Source organism: Pinus tabuliformis, chromosome 1_2 (assembly GCF_031772625.1).
Source record: "Pinus tabuliformis cultivar Carrire ecotype Pingquan chromosome 1_2, CPIR1, whole genome shotgun sequence".
In the NCBI taxonomy this organism is placed as follows: Eukaryota; Viridiplantae; Streptophyta; class Pinopsida; order Pinales; family Pinaceae; genus Pinus; species Pinus tabuliformis.
In genome coordinates, this window is record NC_142298.1 from 1,123,283,444 (window position 1) to 1,123,301,559 (window position 18,116).

Below are 18,116 nucleotides of genomic sequence, written 5' to 3' on the forward strand. Positions count from 1 at the left end.
AAAAAGCAAGGCTTCAAAATTAAATCTAAGATGCTAGAATAATAGATCTAAAGAATACAATAAATATACTTAATGCTAAAAAAGTAAATACAATGAATTTTATCCAAAGAATTAAATCTAAATAACAAGCTTAGATTTAGAAAAGAGATGTTGATACCATGAAAGACCATAAACATATGCATAAATATATAACCATAAATTTATCATATTTGAACTCTTAAGAAAAATATTAAATAAATATAATACTTTTAATAAACATAAAGAAAGCAAATAATTTGAATGGTAAAACCCAAACATTCATAGAAGCTAATGAAGAATAATATCTATTATACCTTATTGTGAATATAAAATGTCTTATAGTTGAATATAACCCCAAAACAAACATTGAACACATATTATAAAATATAAATAATAATAACAATAATTTATAAAATTAATATTAAATTGATTTATATAATAAATTAATTTTAATTACATAAATTTAAATATTCTATTTAGAATTACATGGTTGAGTTTTTTATATTTATATTTTCAATTATTTATTAAAAAATATTTCTAACAATCAAGTAACAATCAATTCTTAGTAAATAATTTTTTATGATGAATAACATTGGTTGGTTTGAAACAAATTCTATTATGTGATTTTTACCAAAAAATTTTTCTCAATTTTTTGTAAATGTGCCTTTAAAATTGATTGAGACTATAGCTGATACACTATCACAATTCACAATTTTCCTTATAGTGAAATAGATATAAGATGTTTTTTGTGAGGATGGGTGTGGAATCGGGTAGACATAAAGCACCCAGATATGATTCTATTAGAAATAATGAAGACAAATATATGATCAAAACATTAAATTGAGATTAAAACGTCATACGTGATAGACAAACAGATTTCTTGATCTAGTGCATAGAATGACATGGGAAAGAACCAAATATAGCTTTTGTAAATAATAGTCAACCAGCTCGATCTCTCTGCTATGCTGCTACTGTGCAATTTGTAGTGAATAACATTTGTTCACTCTGGGTTCATGAGAGACGATATCAGCAGGATTTGGAAGGAAGGTTTGGTAAGGCTCCCTGATTGAGAAGATTGCAGTAAAGGCTTGGCCATTGGGCTTTCAGTGTCCTCTTCCAGGATTGACAGTTTCAAACTGGTAAAAAAGCCATTGTTTTTTAAATTTTCACTGTCTCTTGGGTAGATGGTGCTTCTGTCATAGAAATTTTTTCTTCCTATTTATGTTTATCACCTAAGTTTTGGCAAAGAAGAAGGCATGTTGTTGATTGTTGCATGGACCACTAAGGAAAACATCACGGTTTTGCATAAAAGGTATGTTGTCATGACTAACTGAAAGCAAAACCTTTAGAAATAGATATTTTCCTAAAGTTTTTCAGGTCAACTTCCTAAAATGTTTTTTTTGGCTAGAACTAAAATGTTGCATCTTTTCTTGGGTTAAGTATTTGAGAACAAGATGCTCTTACTTCCTTCTGGGGAGTCCCCTTCATAATTCACAGCAAAACCTCATGATTTTGGGTTGGAATTAGCATTTTGTTTATAGGGTAAATTTCTTGTTTTTTAGCGAGTTAAAACTTCTCCCCATTCCATATGTTGTGGGGAACACAAAAAATCAAGGGATGCATATCGGAGTTCTTGGCTTTCTACCTGTCCAGCAACCAGTTCAACTGGCATCTTCTGACATGGCTCCAACTATCCAATTTCATAATTGTCTTTAGACCCTGTAAGCAGTGTGGGATTCAGCTTTGTAATGTATGGTTAGCCTGTAACTATTGTTACTGCTGCTGTCTGAACATTGGATGCTAAATAATCATCTTTGTTTCCAGTCATATGAAATTAGTGGTATATGCAAAATTCCATTGTCTTGTTTCATCTCTGGATGCCATTAGACTCCTGTCTTTTATTCATATCTCTCTCTGCATCACAAGAGGCTCACCATAGCTCACCACCCTCCCTTTCGGCCCCTCCTATAAGTTTCGTTGGTTTAAGATTTTTCCCGATCGATTGTTAATTTCCTGGTGGAAGTTGTAGGATTCCATACACATCTGACAACCAAAATCATTTAATTCACTCGCTCCATACGCGTCACCTACACTCTTCTCAAGACAAGAATTTATCTCCACAATAGGATATATCCGCTGCCACATTCTCTTTGTTAGTTATTTAATAGAAAATTCCAAATTGGGGTTGCCAACGGTGGCGCTCAGACACAATTCTCCTGGTCGGCTTTCAATTTCCCAGTGGCGGCAAGGATTCTGTCCACATCTGACAACTTATATCTTTTTTAACTTGATACAAACATGTCACTCACACTCTTCACTAGACTCATATTTATTCCACAACTGGATTATCTGTTGCTACATTCCTTTTGTTTGTTTTTTAATAGATGAATCCAAATTAGGTTCGTCAACAACGACATCCGAACACAAAATACCTTTTAATCCTTGGTACCTACTCTCTTCTGAACTGCATGGTTTTTCGGAATTGTCAATCCCAATAGGGATTTGCATCTAATCCTATCAGATCCTCATCCTTACCATATCGTTCAAGCCATATGCGACTTAAATAAGTTGTCAATTATCGCCATCTTATTCACCATACTTTTCTCAAAAGTCCGATTATCATGGCAGATTACCCATCAGATGTCTCTGCCACCTCTGCACTCATTCGTGCCACTGTAGAGGCCGAATCCAAGTGAATCGATGCTGATATCCATGTCAGCCAAAACAGCCCACGTTCACTTGATGCATGGCACTCTATATTAGGTGATGGTAATATGCCAGATGTCACGGAGAGGCCTCTTGATTCTTTGGCTGGCGGACTTGTACAACAACATCGTTGTTCCAAATATCACTCCATTAAAACTGCCCCTCCTCCTCCTGCACTGGCTTTGGACAACGATACTCTGGTTGACCGCATTACTAGTCTACAAAAACGAGCCCTAGTAGGTAGATGGTACTTTTCAGAGATGGAAGACTCTGATACATGTAAATGGATTGAGAAGAAGTGGAAATTGATGTTAGGGTACATGCCTATGGTCGTTAGGCTTCTGAAGGGATGGTACAGTTTTCACTTCCTTAGTCAGGAAGATTTGGAGAAAATTATAGCTATTCCATGGATTCATGGGAAACATTTTCTGGCCCTCCACAAGTGGTACATTGGGTACAATCCCCTTTGTAACACCCCCTCCAACAGGTTGGTATGGGTAAAATTACCAGGACTCCCTATGGAATTATGGACAAAACATGCTCTTACTGACATCGGAAATGCCATTGGAAAGTTTATATACATGGACCCACGCTACCTAGGTGCATAGGAAAAAAGGGTTGCCTGGATCCTTATTGAAAAGGATTATAGAGGGGGTTTCCCTGATCACATTGAGCTACATTGGGGTGACATCTTCCTACAACAAAAATTGGATTATTGGGGAGTTCCGTTCAGATGCTCTTTTTGCCACAGAACCAGTCACATGCGACAACAATGCCCTTTTCGGTCGGGTGGTCGCTTCCATGGTAAAATATGCTATAATGGAATATCAGGACCTCACACAGAAATGGGTCAACAAGGTTGTAAGATTCAAAAAGGAAAAGAGAACATGACACATAAATTTCCACTACAACAATCAGGTACACACTCTCACTAGAACTCTCACCTTCCACATGGTTTTGGATCAATTGTCTCTTCACCCATTACTATTCCCTCATCATCGATAAATTCAGCCAAATCGGATTTTCCGTCGTCTGACAGCCCACCAGCCTTTATGTCTCATCCACCTCCCAAGCTTGTAAACTTCCAGGACATTCCTATCCCCTTGAAAGCTCCTCATCCCTCCCCAGATATTCCATCCACCTCACAAATAGCATATGTTTCTCCTCTAGCTCCGCCATGCTGACAAGCAAGAGATAAAGGACCATGCCTTAGTATTACTCCACCAAATTCCCCAATTGTTTTGCTGACAAATTTGGTGGGGAGTGACCTTAACCTCCCTCTACAAAGGAAGACCCTCGATCTTCGTACTCTCACCATCCATAAAACGGTGGATAGTTCATCCCCCCGTATCAGCCCAAACTTGGTGGGGAACATCACAGTGCATAGGAAACAAAACCGTGGCAGTCGCCACTTTTGGGGTCGTCCTAATAAAAATCCTTTTTCTTCTCCCATGGACAAGTTTCTCATTGACATCCCCATAGTTGAAATCTCCCCCTCACATGCCCTTAGAGCATGGATGCCCAAAAAAGACCTACAATTATGTGCATCATCTCCCTCAGTATTCGGGGTTTGGGGACTACCCCTAAATATCTAGCCCTCAAAAACTTGTTGTTATCTCTACATCCATTCATTATCCTCATACAAGAAACGATGCACAATGTTCCTGATGCTATTCAATACTTCTGGAAAATGTTTCCAACCTGGCATATATCTGCAACTACTGCTATGGGCCTCTCGGGAGGTCTGGTGGCCTTATGGGATCCAAGATGGATTGACATTAAAGCTTTCGGATGCTTCATTGGAATTCTCCTGGAAGGAAATATCCATGGCATGTCGGGTTGTGTTCATATCTTAAATATATATGCCCCATACAGAGATAGAGGGGAATTCTGGGACCGATTCATATCATCTAGCATAATGGACCTACAGACCCTCATTATCACAAGGGATCTAAATTGCACTGTCATCTTGGATTAAACTTGGGGTTGTTTAAGGAAAACTGACCCTCTAGCGGGGAAAATCCAAAATGCCATCATCATGAACAATTTTGTGGATATATGCCCCTACAAAATCTCCCCGACATGGGCCAATGGTCGCTCGGGCTTTGCATATGTGGCCAAAAGACTGGATCACTTCCTCATACATGAACAATTACTGGATCATTTGGGAGATGTCCGAGTAAATACCATCAGCAACTTTATATCAGATCATAGACCTATCACTCTACAATGGAGGGAAAGAGTACCCCGCTCGGGGCTCCCTTTCAAATTCAATAGAACATTACTACAGGACCCTGATTTCAATAAGATGGTACATGACACTTGGGGAAATATTAATATCACGGGTTCTTCTCCTATGATCAGTATCCTGGAGAAACTTGATTCCCTCTGGGGATCAGTAAAATTATGGCAGAAAAAGAAAATTAGAGACAACAGAAAAGAACTTGTAAAAATCCAAGAACAACTGGACTATCTTCAAGTCTCCATGTCTACACATTTCCTTCTAGATCATATCCAAGCCAACATTCAAAAACTGGAACACAGAAAGAAGGAAATTCTAATGATGGAAGAAGCTACATGGAGACTAAAGAGCAGAGCTCTCTGGTTAAATGAAGGAGATCGAAACACTAAATTCTTCCACAAATATGCAAATTTCCGTCGGAATATAAATTCCATATGGAAAATATCCGACACGGGTGGACGAATATTCCACACACAAGAAGAAATAAGTGATGCTACTGTAAACTACTTTCAAAATGCTTATAGAAGAAATGAAAATGCCTCTGTGGAAGATATGATCTGGGGTATTGAACCTTATTCTAACATGTTTGATCTGGAGAAAAATGAGGATTTTTTTAAGGAAGTCTCTGAGGAAGAGCTGTTGGGGGTTCTCAAGTCTTTTGAAAGTGACAAAATTCTCGGTCCTAAAGGATGGACTATTGAACTATTTTCTCATTTATTTGAATTATCAAGATGGATCTATTGGGTATGATCGAGGAATCCAAAAATATGGGCTATATTCATCAAACTATCTCCTCAACATACATCACTCTGATTCCAAAAAACAAATCTTCCAAGAGCTCGGACTATAGACCTATCTCATTATGCAACGTCATATAAAAAATCATATCAAAGACTATTGCGGGGAGATTGCGCAATACCATTTCTCTCTTCATATCCCTTGAACAGCATGGTTTCCTTCCGGGGAGAATCATACATGATGCAGTGGCAAATGCATAGGAAAGTATGCACTCTATCCACACAAAGAACATGGACGCGACTATTCTGCAGGTAGATCTCTGAAAAGCTTATGACTGTTTGGATTGGGGCTTCCTTAGACTAATCCTTAGCAAGATCGGTCTACAACCAAGGTGCATAAACTGGATCATGGCATGTGTGGAAAATGTAAATTATGCTATCATCATCAACGGTCTTCCAACAAGATTCTTCTGGTCCGAAAGAGATCTTCGTCAGGGATGCTCTTTATCTCCATTATTATTCATCTTGGTAATGGATTGTCTGACTCTACATATCAAAAGAGCGGTGGTAGAGGGGCATTTCAAATCATTGAAGCTGGGAAACAATACAAACATCTCACACAACCTCTTTGTCGATGACATCCTCATAATGGGTATGTTATGTCATTTCTCTTGGTATTATCTTTTTAATATTTTTAGCAGATTTTCAAATGCTTCGGGAATGTGCATGAATTCTAACAAATCAGTTCTTTATTATAGTCAATTTGATATGATAACTATAACATATATAAAAGACTTATTTGGAATTGTAGACAAACCTATGAAAAATAGTTTGAAGTATTTAGGGTATAGAGTTAAACCATCCCCCTCCATTCCTCTGGATATCCCAGACGTAGAGTGCATATTCTCAGATCTACAAAAAAAAGCCATTATTTGTAGATTTAACGGCTTCTGGCCCAGAACAGATACTTTATATCAATGGATCCATACGGCCTGGACAACAAACTGCCAGATCCACCTATGCTCGAAGGGTTTCTTCATAGTAATTTTTCGCGCTGAAGAAGAAAGGGAAAAAGTACTCACTGAAGGACCATGGTTCTGGGGCAGCGCGGGATTATTTGTTACCCCTTGGTTCCCGGAATTTGATCCAAATACCATGGTGGTATCAAGGATGCCGGTATGGGTAAGGCTGCACAACCTTCCGATACATTTCTGGCACTGCAAGACCTTATCAGTTATAGGGAATACTCTTGGAAAAATGTTAAATATTGATACAGAAAGACACTTAAAAGGAATTTTTACCTTTGCTAGAATATGTGTCGAGGTTGATCTCAGCGAAGGGTTACCGGAAAGCATCATCCTGAATTTCAACAATACACAGTGGAAACAACCTCTGGACTATGAGAATACAACATTCAGATGTAGGGGATGTCAACAAACAGGTCATCTGTTCAATGCATGCAAAAGTCTAAACAAGAGCAAGCCACAACAAAGGAAACATAAAGGATGGCAGAACATAGAATCTGTCATGAAGAAGAGAACCGCGGGAAAGAAAGCCCCCTCAGTAACAGAAGACGAAGAAACAGAAGCAGAGGAGGATGATACCACCATTGAGGAGGTTGAAATAGAGAACCAGAAGGGAAATATAGAAGTCAACAAGGATTCACAGTCACTCAAATCAGGCAGAGACCCAGCAAAATCAGGCAGAGATGACAAGCGTGGATCAAGGTACTGGAGGCATCAAATGACATCATCACTCAGATACTTCAGATTCAGACAAAGAAACAGGGCATCCAAATGTATCAACCCAGCTAGTCATTTCCTTGACTGAGCCCACTGTGGGAGAGTGGCGCAAGGTTGAAAAGAAAAAGGGGAGGAAAACCTGAAGCGTCCCTCCCCCCTCTCTCCTATCTTTCTATTTCTCTTATTCTTTGTGCACGTTAGTCCTCTAACGATGCGTGGGGTGCGAAAGCACTCGAGCCCTTGTGGCAGCTTACAGAATGCTTTTATGCTTCTGGAAATGCTCAGCATATGCAATGTAACTTTTTATTTTTTCTTAATAAAAAGTTCGCTTTTTCTTCGGAAAAAAATAGAGTTAAACCATCATGTTATAGAATATCTAATTGGAAATGGCTCACTGAAAAGTTCTATAAAAGAATTTCTGGATGGGAATTTAGATGTCTATCCATAGGGGGTAGGGCCATTCTGTCACAAACCGTTCTAACACAGCTGGGAGTATATTGGGCACATATTTTTCATATTCCTTCCTCCATTATAAATGATATAAACCGTCTCATGGCAAATTTCATCTGGGCGGGTGCACACAGTAGGAAAAAATTCCATCTGACCAAGCTTTCAAATATAACTCTTCCAAAAGACATGGGTGGATGGGGAATTTTAGACCTTCGTCATTTTGGCGAGGCTTTACTCATCAAATCGCTCTGGAGGGGTTTATTTGGAGCAAGTAATTGGAGTAATATTATACAACACAAATATCTAAAAAACAAAGATTTCATTTTTTGGTACCGTTTTGGTTCAATTGGAAAAAAACAAGGTTCAACAATCTGGTCAAGTTTTCTGAAAATCGAAAAACGTTTCATTCAACTCCTGACATGGAAATTACAAACTGGAAATAATATCCTGATTGGTTTTGACCCTATTCTAGGTGTTGAATCGAACCTCTCAATCTCAGACAATATCACATAGCTCCTAAATGATCATGGTTTCTTTTTCTGGGGCCAAGTCATAAATGGTTGGCAGGGAAATCTCCCCATCTGGAAAAATGCTTATGAACTGGGATTAACCGGTCACTTGCAAGAAGAATGGATTCAGATCATCACAACTATGAAACAACTAGGCATCTGTCGATCAGGGACCCAGGATAAAATTATATGGTCGGGCAAAATGCTTTCTGATAACATAGTTGTAGCAGACGCCTACCAGATATTAACAAAAAAAGTTGCCAGGAAAGAGGAGAACCATACCCTTTATGCATTCTAGAAAACAAAAGCTCCAAACAAAGTTATAATCTTCAGCTGGCTTGTTTACCATAATAGAAACCTTGTTTGGGAAAACTTGCAAAAAAGGAATTGGTATGGGTCATGCATATGCTGCATATGCAAAAACCACTCAGAAGACAATGACCACATATTTTTACAATGCCTCCTCACTACTTGGGTTTGGAAAAAAAATTCTTCCCTGTTTGGCTTCCCTTATATTCAACACACTTGTATTAGAGATTCTTTGAAATGGTGGAGCACTCAAAAACCTGCCTGGCGAATTATCCCTCTTTTCCTTTTCTGGGAAATCTGGAAGTGGAGGAATAGAAGCATCTTCCAAAACAGTAGAGACGATTTCTCTATAATAATTGAAAAAATTATCACAAATCTTTCTTTTTATTCTGCACAACCATTATGCTCTAAAGATGAATCTAAAATGATGAATGACTTTCAATTCTCTTATCCTATGGGTTTTTTTGATGGGGCCGCACAAGGAAACAACTGTGCCTGTGGCTTTTTGATTGCAATAAATGCTGACTTGACATACAGGATGCACTGGAATTGTGGTATTGGTACAAATACTAAAGCTGAAGTTGTAGCTCTCTGGGGACTCCTATGGTTCAATAGTTTCCTTGGGAACCCCATGCTACATATATATGGTGATTCGAGAATCATAATTGACCAAGTCTTGGGGAGGGCATCCATCAACAATCCTAAACTACAAGGATGGATGGAAAGAATCGAACTTTTATGGAAATCTCAAGACAACTACACAATCCAACACATTGGAAGATGCTTTAACAAGGATGCAGATAGACTATCAAAAAAAGGATTACAGGGCAGCATTGACGAATGGTATCTAGAGATTACATGGGAGCAAATCATATATGAAATGGACAACCTTCCAAACCCGGGTTAACCTTCTCTATGGAAGTCTCTCAAGTTTTTTTGTGTAAATATTTTGTTATATAGGTTTAAATATTCCAAAGCATAGTTTCATAATGTATAATTTTCCCATGACTTCTCTTTGGGAGAATTAACACTCAGCAAGTTTCCTTAAAAGGCTGATCAACTGTGATTATAATTACTGTGTTAGTTTTGCATGGATGCATAAATTCTCTTTTTTGAAAATTTTGAAGTTGTCTGCCTGGCCACTGGAAAAAACAGTGTCCTCTACGAGAGACTTTCTTGAGCCTCCTCATTAGAATTAGATGGTGTCATTACAAAACAAAAAAAAAAAGCATCTCTCTGTTGACCAAGCTATGTTATATTGATAGGAATTTTTCTCGTCTGGTTTGGTTTCAATGCTACAAGTTCTTTCGATGATACATGTTTCTCTAGAGGGGGGACTATCTATTTCAATATGAATGCAAGTCAACAATACAGCTACAACTGATGTTTTTGTCTATTCCATAGGCATTTTCTGCTCATATATGCTCTTTTTTGTCATTATCATCACAGGAACTGTATCAAGCATATTATGTTATCTGTAGTGACTTTATGTATATGGCTTTCAACTTTTTTCATGGTCACATTAAACTATTGAAAATCATGGGCTCTACTCTATTATCAATATAATATATATCAAGCTTTTTTTGTATTGGGAAAAAAAAAAAAAAAAACAAAAACAAAAACAAAACAAAACAAAATAGAACAGAACAAAAAAAAAAAAAAACAAAAAATAAGAAAAAAAAAAAAAAAAAAAAAAAAACAAAACAAAAAACAAACAAATAAATAAATAAATAAACAAGAAAAAAAAAATGGATTTTAAGTCTACAATATTTATGTGTGTCACTAAAAAAATATTTACAAGTTCTCTGTGAACTCTTTATATTCCCTCCTCAGTTTGGGACAATAAAGGGCATTAACCTCCTTCAAAGACTAGGAACCCTCAATGTCGGGTAGGTCTTCTAAATCATCGCTCATGGAAATGTCCAACATTTGGAGCTTTATCAACTGTGCCAACCTATGTATGCGCTTCAACCCATCACATGAAGATATTTTCAAATCCTCCAAAGATTTCAATATTTCCAGACCTGACAGCTCCTCCATTTCTTTGCACCACCTAATCTCTAATGTTTCAAGTTTTGTTGGCAATCCAAAGAGCCATTCTGTTATCTTTAACCATTTAAGATCCATAGATCTGAGTGCTAAGTTTTTCAACTGAGTCAGCTTTCTAATAGAATCAGGGAAACATTTGAAGCAACACCCCTCAAACTCCAACTCCTCCAAGCTCCTTAGATCGTTGAACGAAGGTGGCAACATTTTCAATTGAAAGCTGTCTATGAACAAAAACTTCAAATTACTTAGGTTTCCTATAGCTTCTGGAAATTTTGAAGATGACAAAGACAATTCTTGCAAGAACCGTTGAGATGTAAGTTGGGGAGGCAATTCCGCAAAGCACTCTACAAGATCTAAGTGTTCAAGTGTGGTGATATTTCCCAGTGGTATGGTCAATCCTGGACACCCTAGCAAAATCAGAAAATTAAGTTGTCTTAAATTTCCGAAAGTATTTGGGAGGGTCTCTAATTTGTGGAAAAAGACAAGTCAATATGTTGGAGATTGCTTAGATTCCCAAAGGAATCTGGGAGCAGCCACAATTCCTCACTGTAAGAGAAGTTAATATGCTGGAGATTGGTTAGATTCCCAAAGGAATCTAGGAGCAGCCGCAATTTCTTGAAGCAAGACAAGTCAATATGCTGGAGCTTGGTTAGATTCCCAAAGGAATTTGGGAGCTCTTCCAAACATGTGCACCCGACTAAATTAATATGTTGGAGGCTGCTCAAGTCCCCAAAAGAGTCTGGCAATGACTTCAAACATTTCTCATGTAATTCCAAGTATTTCAAAGACTGCAGCTCACCGAATTCATCAGGCAAAGTCTCAAACGACACTAGATTATCAACACCCTCACTCTGGAGGACAACCTTCTAGAGGCGTCACAACTGCCCTATAGATAGTGGAATCTTTGGTAGCCTAGAACCAGCGATGTACAACTCCTTCAGCTCCCGAGGTGCCTGCAATGCTCCCTCTATTTCAACTTCGTGCATCGTGGTATGTTAAAACAACAAAGCAATTTTAATAATAAGGGAAAATAAAAACAACCTGTTGGGTATGGAGCATGAGGCAATTCCTTACCCCACTTGTCCCCCCTATGGGGGTTCGGTGGGGCCCATCCCCCTCGGTTGGGGGGTCTGGGGGCTAACGGTCCCCCAGCAGGGGTTTCGAGGGCAGCGTCCTTGAAGCTAAAAACAGAAGTAAATTGCCTTGTAAAAATATAGTAATTTCCAGTCAATCTGGATTGTTCATTAGGTGGATGATTTGACGGTAGAACTTATGTTTAGTTTAGGGATTTTTTCCCTAGAAGGAAACCCCTCTCTTTGTATGAGGGCATTGTATTGAGGCTGTGTAACAGATGTGTATTCTCTGAGTGAGAAACATAGAGGTGAGATTGTGAGAGAAAAGACAGGATATTACAAGGGATCTGTTGTAGGTTGTGTCTCTTCATTTTGCTGGATAATAGAAAGGAAGGACTAGCTGTTTGGGGTGGACGTAGCCCAAACTGGGTGAACCACGTATATCTGTGTCTCTCTGGTTTTATGCATTTTCTGTGTTTATATTTATGCAATATTCTATGTGTTCCATTGCTCTATAATATATAATTTTCTAACAATTGGTATTAGAGCCGAAGGTCTATTTGGCTGACAAACTCGCAGGAGAGAAGGGTTCCTGGTTCGAGTGGGAGAAATGGCGGAAGATGGTAAGTTTAGGGTCGAGAAATTTAATGGCCAAAACTTCTCGCTGTGGAAGATGTAGATGGAAGATTATCTGTATCAAAAAAGAAAGATTTGTACCTACCATTGGGTGGAAAAACAAAGATGCCAACGGGTATTATAGATGAAGAATGGAATCTTCTTGACAAAAAGGCACTCGGAACAGTACGATTGTGCCTCGCAACGTCGGTCTCCTTCAACATTTTGAAGGAAACAATGGCAGAGGGTTTGATTAAGGCATTGGTGAAACTATATGAAAAACCCTTGGCCTAAAATAAGGTATTTCTTATGAAATGGTTATTTAATATGAAGATGTCGGCAGGTGGATTTGTTGCAAACCATTTAAATGATTTTAATACTGTTACAAGTCAGTTAAGTTCTGTAGGGGTAAACTTTGATGATGAAGTTAGAGCTCTGTTATTCTTGTGCTCATTGCTAGAAAGTTGGAATGGTTTAGTAATGGCCATTAGTAACTCTATTTTTGGATATGGTACTTTAAATTTTGATGATGTTGTCGGTGCTATCCTTAGCGAGGAAATGTGACAGAAAAGCTCCAGTGAGACATCGGGTAATGCTTTAAGTGCAGAGTCTAGGGGAAGAAAAATGGAAAGAGGAAAGAGATCAGGATATCGCAGTAAATCAAGGAGAGGCAGATCCAAGTCTAGATCGGGGGTAGTGTGCTAGAAATGAGGAAAGAAAGGACACCTAAAGAAAGACTGTAGATATCAGAAGGGAAAAGAAGGAGATGCACAACAAGAAAACAATCATGAAGCAAATGCGACAGGTGAGGTGTTACAAGATGCTTTGATTATTTCTTTCAAAAATATTACTGATTCTTGGGTGGTAGATTTAGGGGCCTCATTCCATGCCACACCTGATAAGAAATATTTTCATGACTATGTTCAAGGAAATTTTGGACAAGTCCATTTGGGTGATGATAAACACTGTAAAATTATTGGAATGGGTAAGGTTCTTGTAAAATAGCAGAATGGAAACCAATGGCTACTAAAGGAGGTAAGGCATGTTCCAGATCTAAATAAAAATATGATTTCAACAGGGTAGTTAGGTTGTGAAGGTTGTGTGACAACTTTCACAGATAAAGCTTGGAAGGTCACCAAAGGAGCCCTAGCAATAGCAAAAGGCGAAAAGGTTGGTACATTGTATTTATGCAATGGTATTTCTAACTTTGTCAATGCTTTAACTTCCAAAGGAGCATATGAAAAATTATGGCATCATAGGCTCAGATACATGAGTGAGAAGGGGATGAAGATTCTTCACTAAAGGAATTTGTTGTTGGGTTTGAAGAATGTTGATTTGGACTTCTGTGAGAATTACATTTATTGAAAACAAAAGAGAGTCAGATTTTCGAGAGTTGCGAAAGAAAAGAAGAGTGAAAAATTAGAACTTGTGCATATAGATGTATGGGGACCTGCTCAGGTATCATATCTCAGTGGCTCACATTATTATGTTACTTTTATTGATGATGCAACTAGAAAAACTTGGATTTATTGTATTAAGAATAAATTTGATGTATTTGATACTTTCAAGAAATGGAAAGCGTTGGTTGAGATTGAGATAGGAAAGAAATTGAGGTGTCTCAGATCAGACAATGGAGGTGAATATTGCAGCAAAGAGTTTGATAGGTACTGTTCAGAGCATGGAATTCATAGAGAGAAGACAGTTCCAGGAACACCACAAGAAAATGGGGTGTTAGAAAGGATTAACAGAACAATCATGGAGCGTGCAAGGTGCATGAGATTGCATGCAGGATTGCCTTTACAGTTTTGGGTAGATGCTATAGATATTGTTGTTTATCTAATAAACAGACTGCCTTCAAGTTCCTTGGATGGTGGTGTTCCAGAGGAAGCATGGACAGGTAAAAAGGTAAACTACTCATTTTTAAAGCCTTTTGGTTGTGAGGCCTTTGTCCATATTAATAAAGAAAATAGAACAAAGCTTGAGGAAAAATCAAAGAAATGTACCTTTATTCGATATGATGTTAATGATTTTAGTTATCTCTTATATGATTATGAAAATCACAAAATCATTAGGAGCAGAGATGTAATATTCAATGAAAAGGTCTTGTATAAGAATCAGTTGTAGGAAAACAAAACAGGAAAAAGAAAACAAGGAATACATAGTTCTTGATGAGATCACTGAAAACGTAAAGGTGCCTGAAAATAATAATAATCAATAACCATAACAATGACAACCACCACAACAGCAACAGGAACCCCAAACACCTAAAAGTGGTGTTAGAAGATCTACCAGGATAAGTGTACCCCCTGAACGATACTCTTGTTCATTATATTATTTATTGTTGACTGATTCTGATGAACCCGAATGTTATGAAGAAGCAATGCAGTTTGAAAGCAGGAAGAAGTGGGAGGTAGCCATGGAAGAAGAGATGGAATCCTTAATGCATAACCAGACTTGGGACTTAGTCAGGTTTCCTGTAGGTAAAACTACATTGCAGAATAAATGGGTTTATAGGCTGAAGGAAGAAGATGGAGGAAAACAGAGGTACAAAGCTAAGCTTGTGGTGAAGGGGTTTGCACAAAAGAAAGGTATTAATTTTGATGAAATATTTTCTCTTGTTGTTAAAATGACTTCAGTTAGAAATATTTTAAGTCTAGTAGCAGTTGAAGATTTGCATCTTGAGCAGTTAGATGTAAAGACAGCCTTTCTCCATGGGGATTTGGAGGAAGAGATATATATGGAGCAATCACAAGGATATGAGGTGAAAGGGAAGGAGAAACTAGTGTGCAGGTTGAAGAAGAGCTTGTATGGCTTAAAACAGGCTCCAAGGTAGTGGTATCTAAAATTTGACAAGTTTATGTCTGAGCAAGGTTATACTAGATGTCACTCTGATCATTGTGGTTATCTGAAAAAACAAAATGATGACAACTATATTATATTGTTATTGTATGTGGATGACATGCTTGTTGCAGGGTCTAACATGCAGGAAATAAATATGCTCAAAGGAAAATTGGCAAATTCATTTGCAATGAAGGATTTGGGAGCTGCAAAACAAATCCTTGGTATGAGAATAACTATAGACAAGAAAAATCATAAATTAAAATTGTCTGAGAATGAGTACATACAAAAGGTGTTGAAAAGATTTAATATGCACAATGCAAAACCAGTTAGTACACCTTTTGCTAGCCATTTCAAACTTAGTAAGGAAATGTGCCCAAAGACCCAGGAAGACATGGATTATATGTCTAAAGTTCCATATGCATCAGCAGTTGGAAGCTTAATGTATGCAATGGTCTGCACAAGGCCTGATATTGCACATGCAGTGGGAGTTGTAAGCAGGTACATGAAAAGTCCAGGAAAATAACATTGGATGGCAGTGAAATGGATTCTCAGATATTTTAAAGGTACCACAAATTAAGCATTATGCTTTGGTGGTTCAAACATTTCTCTACAGGGATATGTTGATGCAGATATGGCAGGTGACAAAGATAATAGGAGGACCACTACAGGATATGTATTTATTGTAGGTGGAACAACTGTCAGTTGGGTTTCAAAAATCCAAAGTGTCGTTGCACTTTCAACAACAAAAGTAGAGTGTTGCTGCTACAGAGGCTAGTAAAGAAATGATTTGGTTACAAAATTTTATCGGTGAATTGGGTAAGGAGCATGATACAGGAACATTATACAGTGATAGCCAAAGTGCCATTCATCTTGCAAAGAACTCATCATTTTATTCTAGGACTAAACACATACAACTCAAGTACCATTTCATATGATCAGTGTTGGAAGATGGACAGTTGAAGTTGGAAAAGATACACACGAGCCAGAATCCTACAGATATGTCAACAAAAGTTGTAACCAAGGAGAAACTGAGAATATGCTCAGTTTCAATTGGTCTTCAAGGATGACAATGAAGATGAGAAACAACTAGGTCCAAAGAGGAGTCATTGTCCAACAAATGAAGCAGCGGTGGAGTTGCTACAATCATTCTCCAAGTGGGAGATTGTTGGGTGTGGAGCATGATTATTTATAGGTCTTTGTTTCAGCCGTGTGTATACCCTAGGAAGTTTGTACACCCCTCCACACAGGGAGGTGCGGGGGGGACTTGACCCCCCACGGGGGTTCGGGGGGCCCATCCCCCCCGGCTAGGGGGTCCGGGGGCCAACGGTCGCCCGACAGGGGTTTCGTGGGCAACATCCCTGAAGCTAAAAATAGATGTAAAATTGCCTTGTAAAAGTATAGTAATTTCTAGTCAATCTGGGCCATTCATCAGGCGGATGATCTGACGGTAGAACTTATGTTTAGTTTAGGGTTTTTTGCCCTAGAAGGAAACCCCTCTCTTTGTATGAGGGCATTGTATTGAGGCTGTGTAACAGATGTGTATTCTCTGAGTAAGAAACAAAAAGGTGAGACTGTGAGAGAAAACAGAGGATATTACAACGGCTCTGCTATAGGTTGTGTCTCTTCATTTTGCTAGATAATAGAAAGGAAGGACTGGCTGTTCGGGGTAGATGTAGCCCAAACTGGGTGAACCATGTATATCTATGTCTCTATGGTTTTATGCATTTTCTGTGTTTATATTTATGCAATATTATATGTGTTTCATAACTCTGTAATATATAATTTTCTAACACAACCTTTGGCCAATCAGTTACCTGACTACCTACCTGAGATTCAAGATGCCACAGTGTTTCCAGATTGCTTCCCTCTATATGTAAAACTCTTATATTCTTTTTTGAAATATTTGGAGTAAGGGAGGAGTCAAGATAGTTATAGCAACGGAGCAATATGAGTTGCAGTGGCTGCTCAACATTGAATCCGTGTTCCACACAAGAACCTTGATGGTTAGGCACCCTCCACCTCAGCTCAACGACTCAACGATCGCGTTCAACAGAATCTCTTATTCCTCACACCTAAATTGTTATCAGGAAACTATTAGAAATAATACTTGCAAAGTTTAGGAATTCAGAATTTGATAGATCACAACACTATTTTGAAAGTCGGTCTAAAACTTCAATACATACAGGAGACAGGTCCGAAAGGCTTTTAGTTACGCTCCAAATACAATGAAGCGAAGGTTCTTTGTTCATCCTATATCTGCCCATGTCTTTGAGGTGGTAATGCATTCTTATGCGTCACCTCCATACTACCAAGTCAAGACGACGTCAGCTACCATGTGGATCCATGAGGACTAATGATATTTTACCATGTGCCCCCCTTGGAGGAGAGAGAAAAAGGCTCACCTATCCCTGTTTTTGCATTGATTTTCTTTGTTAAAGGTTTTCGGGCCTCCCCGATGATTTATCATTATATCATTGCTTCCTCATAATTCCTTAAAGGATGACCCATTGGGCCTATCGATTGTTGATTCGCCGATATGTGAAACTTGTAGGATGTGGGATTGCCCACCGTCAATCACCGATTCACTGAGCTCTGGACCCGCCAATAGCCAATTTGTGATATCGACGATCAGCTAATTGCTAATATCACTACATGCCATGTTGCTACTTCAGAAAAGGATCCTATTTGCAATTTCGATGAACACCAAACCTCTGATATCCTTCTCTCCTTCCATTTAAAAGGCCAAAAACCCTCTAAATCTTAATAGGCCATATATTTTGATCTAGAAGTCCATTTTCAGACTTCCTTATACTGTTGGAAAGCTC